This window comes from Quercus suber, unplaced genomic scaffold (assembly GCF_002906115.3).
Source record: "Quercus suber isolate HL8 unplaced genomic scaffold, Cork oak 2.0 scaffold_1088, whole genome shotgun sequence".
Classification (NCBI taxonomy): domain Eukaryota; kingdom Viridiplantae; phylum Streptophyta; class Magnoliopsida; order Fagales; family Fagaceae; genus Quercus; species Quercus suber.
In genome coordinates, this window is record NW_027070493.1 from 18526 (window position 1) to 24363 (window position 5838).

General features: G+C 31.0%; 1 long non-coding RNA gene across 1 annotated transcript; it reads right to left on the reverse strand.

The window, feature by feature from the left end:
- Positions 1 to 1899: 1899 nt before the first annotated feature.
- On the reverse strand, positions 1900 to 4328 carry LOC136065704 (uncharacterized). The gene is made up of 2 exons (XR_010627299.1): positions 3518 to 4328; positions 1900 to 2511 (listed from the first exon to the last, which is right to left on the reverse strand). It is a non-coding gene; the product is annotated as an uncharacterized LOC136065704 (long non-coding RNA).
- Positions 4329 to 5838: the final 1510 nt, after the last annotated feature.

The window sequence follows — 5838 nt, forward strand, 5'->3', positions numbered from 1 at the left end:
TTATTGATAATACTTATTGATACTATTAGACTTAGAGAGATTTAATTGTTACCTGAATTCTATTTCAAAATATGATATAATCTCATTAAGAGTTTATTCTCTTTCCATTTTTGTTGTTATTTGGGGACTTTTTGAAAGGGAACAAAGTTCATTATTGTATGCAATTCATCACGGATTGTAAAGTATGCCAATGGTTGGTGAGAACCTGAAAATCAAGAACCTACCAACTTATTTATAGAATAGTTATTCCTATGCTTAATTGGTTACTCCTCCAATTTCTACTATGACTACAGAGTGAGCATTTTCAGTTATAAATATTATCAAAACTAAACCTGACAAAATAGAAGATAATTTTTTTACAAACTCTTTGAAAGGGAAATTTCTATGAAATTTAGTATGCAATCAATCATATATGATTTTCAAGATTTAAAATAGTATCGAGTTTCATTTTGATAAATAATTGCATTGCAATGTTTTAAGAAACAGTTATTCTATACCTTTTCAATTACTGATAGTTTGTTAATACTAAATGGATACTAGTTTTTATTTTCATGAATATTTTTCATAATTCGACCCTCCCTTAATTAAAATCCTAGCTCCATTTCTGATATAAGATAATGTTGTTCTCTTAGGACATGTTTGATATGTTGTAATGATTAAAATCTTGTAATGGAATGGTTACTAATGTGGGAATAACTATTTGGTTATTTGGTTGCATTTTTGTTACAAGAAATAGTTATTTCTTAATCATTCTTCTCTAAAAGAGATGTATTAGTTATTCTTTAGTATATGCAATAAGTTCATATAAAATAAAATTTTAATATAATATATTTCCAAAAATATGAACTTCTCATATGCACATACAATTATAAAATAAAATTAAAAAATCACCAAAAATATATATTTCCATAGCTATATTCCTTAATGAGAAATGATGTCAAATTTAAAAATATTCCTTTTTTGGGAAATAATTTTATAAATAAGATTTTTCATAGATATAAATCTTGAGCTATATTCAGGGGTGTCAATGTTCGACCCAACCTACGAACACGACACGAACCCGACACGGGTTTTTTCGGGTTAATGTTGGGCCTTAATGGATTTGGGTTATAAACAAGTCGACCCGAAAGAGACACGATAAGAAATGTGTCATAAGCGGGTCAACCTGCATAACTCACAATAGACACATTTGACACGTCAATTTATTTGTGTCAACCTGAAATGACCCACTTAACACAATCCATTTAACTTGTATAACAAATAAATATTTATTTTATTTTAGATTTGTCAAATACCTTTTATATCCAATATATATTTTAAATTTTTTTTTTTTTTAAAAGTGAGTAATTACAAAATTTTTCAAGGGATATAATTGATAATTGGAAATTGAAACTTTCAAGCCCTAGAACTACTAATACTATTTTTTTTTTTTTTTTTTTTGACATAGAACTTGCACAAATAAAATTGGATGAGCTTGTGGAAGATGTTATGAATTTGGACATCAACAAAGAATCTATGGATGATAATCGTGGTCATAGTCAGAATTAGTCTACTGTTTGCTCAAATTCTTTCAATATTGATACTTAGCATTTAGTGAGTTCTAAGAATATTATATTTTTGTTGAACTATGTTATTTTATTTTTGTTAAACTTTGTTATTTTGAATTTGGGTTGAAGTGTATGCACTTTTTTTAGAGTGTAAAGAGCTTATTTCTAGATGAATATTATATTTTTGTTGAACTATATTATTTTGAATATAGGTTGAAGACTTAAAGTGTATGCACTGCTTTTTGGGATGTAAAAAAAAAATTATTTCTAGATGAATGTTATATTTTTGTTGAACTATATTATTTTGAATGTGGGTTGAAGACTTGAAGTATATGTACTGCTTTTTGGGATGTAAAAAAAAAAATTATTTCTAGATAAATGTTATATATATTTAATATTATGCAAGTTGAAATGGGTTGTATTACATTCGTGTCAACCCAACATGACTCGTTTATTAAGCATGTCAAATGGGTTGGATCATGTCAACCCACCTTATTAACAGGTCGGGTTAGTGTTGAAGGATCATAACACGATTATTAAATGAATCGGGTTAAGGTTGAGTCATTTAGTCAAATACCCTTACCTCGACACGACACAAACCCAACACGCTAACCCGAATTGACACCCCTAACTATATTCATATTTTACAACCAAACATATCAATATAAATACTTATCCCATTACAACATCTTTTATTCTCACTAATAAAAATTATCATTTCTATCATACTTTGCATATATGTACCGATGCCCCTACTATTTTGACACTGGTATTTTTCACCTACTAGGGGTGGGCCCGCGCTTCCCTCCAGGAATTGGTGGCGGTGGTTGAGATGGTCCCCTGGATAATTCTCGCCGGTGTATTGCTCTTGCCCATGGTAAAGGTGGGTTGTTGCTTTGTGTTATAATGATAGCTTCAGATAATAATTCTTCTTCTCTTGCAGTTAAATTATCCATTTTCTCACCTGATTTGCAGCAAAGAAATTATCACTACAATGCGGACAATAAAAAAGAGATATATACGAAGTTTAAAAGATCAAATATACAGTCGGTTGGGGGATAAAACAGAAATCTAACTCTAGTTCGTTGCCTTGTACCATACTTCATAATTTTCCACTGCAATTTTTGGTCGTAAAGCTATTATGCCTAGTTGTGGACCGTACAGATACATGGAATTCAAATGCTACGAGAGGGAATATATATATATATATATATACATAGACACACATGTGGGTGAGAAAGAGAGAGAGATCGTTTGTAGCATGCATGAGTTTATTTAACAAAACTAAAGATCAAAAGCTCTAGTATTTTTTGGAGACATGTATCATTGTGTGCACAAAGAAGTTTTCAATGAAAAGGCTCTGATCCCCCTCTCTTCATCGTTCACACAAGTTAGGAAATTTAGACCCGGTTGATTATTCTTAATCTAGATTACCAATTTAATTAATTAAATCAATTATGCAATGGATTTTAATTTAGTGTATAGTAGGAACAACCATATCAAAAATTACCAATTTAACTAATTGTCGCCATAGTAGTTTTCCCTTCGAAGAGTAATTTTATCAATTTTCGAATTCATCACCAAATTCTGTGTTATCACTTCTATATTATGGATTACATTTAGATAAGTTGATAATTAAATAAAAAGGACTAGTGCATACTTAGCAAGACTTCTAAACTAGATTTTTCAATTGGTATCAGAATATTTAGAACATATGAGTTAAAATAAAATTTTCGTTTTTCAGTCATCTAATGCGTAAGTATTTACCCATAAAAAATGACTTTTATTTAATATTCATTTGCATCTAACATGGTGGTGTACTCAGATCAGTTGAATGAAAGGCTCACCATACCATACCTCTCTCATTATCGTATACCCAAATAAAGAACACAAAAATTGAAGCTATAGCTATATATACATGCCAAACAATATAAATTTTAAAGAAAAGAGTGCTACTCTGAGAGTCTTACCTGTGAAAAACGAGCTCCATGCAAAAGACAGGGCGGTAAGTAGAAAAAGACCAAGGAATAGACCTCTCTTGACTTCAGAATTCATGATACCTTGTCGAAGAGATGCGGGAGTGAATATCACAATATATATACCCAGCCATGTTTGTTTTGTGTTTTTCTCAGCAGTTTCTTTAGTACTCTCCCATATTAAGTCTTGGTTGTCCACTATGATTACCCTTTGGAAAAATGAAACAGCGACGAAAGCTCTAAAGCGGTCGAATCAGTCTCTCTCTTCTTTCTTCTACTTCCTCGTAGTAGAGTTTTCAAACCGGGAAAAAGTGCACCTTCCATTCATCATCCTCTGTTCTCAACTTCATGTTTGACTAAGTCAAACCACACACAGCCAATCAAGGCCAAACATGCCATCCTCATTATTCATAATTATCTTATTTATAATATAAAATATTGTGCAATGTTCTTTTTTAATCTTGAACTGTTTTGCGCGCATTGTGGACTATTTGGCCATACAATCCAACATGTTCTGCACACCATACACTGACTCCCATCAAAACCAAGCCATGGCTTCTTCATATATGCTTAAGTTAAGAAATCGATCGTCTAAGGCGTCTAAGTTTTGGTAGAGCTTGAGGATGTAAATTGAAAAGTAGAAAGTAGCAAAACAAAACTTCCTGATCGATGGTCTTGTCAACGAGTATCCAATGTGGTTGCTTCTCTGTATTTTCTAACATCTCTCATTTTCTTTCTTTTTGTCCTTTATCAAGTAAAATCATCTAAATTCCAACCGCAGAAAACATACTTGTATTGGACACCAAATTTGACCTATTGATTGTAATTATCTTGTTGAACCTAATTGATATATTGTGATTGATGTTGATTGACATTAATTGATTGATGCTATTAGACCTAGAAGAAGATTTGATTGCTATTTGAATTCTATTTCAAAATAAGGTTAGCTTCATGTATGTCCGGCATATATTAATTATCTATTTTTAGAAATATTTTATGAAAAATTGATTATCCTAAAATAGTTTAATAATGTATATCCTAAGGGATACGTTAGTACTAAGGCATACATTAGTAAAACCCTTTAAAATATAATATAATTATAATCCCATTATGAGTTTATATTCTTTACATGATGTAATTTGGGGACAATTTTTAGAGGACTCCATTTAAAAGAAACCAAAGCTCAATTGATCATGTCCAAGTGCAGTTTCTTAGTTCATATATCCCTTTCTTTTATTCTTCCTTAGTTTCTCAAACACAATCCCCACCCCCCCACCCCCCCCAGAATTTTTTGTCCCACATTAGTTTTGGAATCAATGTTGATTGCTTAAAATTACACTATTATCTTAGTTTTGGCAGGCAATATCACATTAATTTCATGTTTAATTACATGTAAATATATGAGTTTCAAATATTTAATATACTCATTACATATATTTTTCTCTTGTATGAGATTAAAAATAGTCAGTTAATGATTCAAACATGTAGCAAAGAGAATCCAATGGTCAATATCAATTGAAGCATTGAATAAATCAAAAACAGAATCTGCTCATCTACTTTGAGAATGTTCTTTTGCAAGAAATGTTTGGGCCCTTTGTCGAGGGAAGCTTTAGAAATGTCCTAATAAGCTCAAGATATTTTCATGCTCTTTCGATGTCTATTGTATAAACTTCCACAGCAAAAGTTAGAAAGATGGGCATTGACTGTTTGGGCAATTTGGAATGCTTGAAATAAATTTTATTTTGAGCATATCCAAACCCATCCAAAGGTTATTCTTGATGGAGCAATTGGTTTTCTGCAGGAGTGTCAGAGGTTGGTAGCTGCTCAGTGATTTGTTCTGTATATTTATGTTGTTTTAGTATTGTATGTCCACGGGTTCTAATTTTTCTGCATATCTATTGTTTTTCTACACAGTAGTGTTTTCTACATAGTGTTGTTTTCTGTACAATGTTGTTCTTCTGCACAATGTTTGTTTCTGTATAGTGTTGTTCTTCTACACAATGTTTGTTTCTGTACAGTGTTGTTTTCTGCATAATTGGTTGGTTTCTATAGTGTTCTTTTTCTGCACAATGTGTTTTCTTTACAGTGTTGTTTGTGCAGACTATTGTTTTCTGCATAATTGGTTGTTTTCTGCAGAATAGGTCTGATTTCCCCTGTATTGATGTTACAAGATTCTTATGTAATGTTTCTCATACTTTATCTACTAAAATTTCTATCGTTTATCGAAAACAAAAAAAATAAGTCAAAAACTTGTGAGAATAAAAAAATGGAAGAAAGAAATTCGTTCAAGCCAAAAATCCTGATATAGAAACATC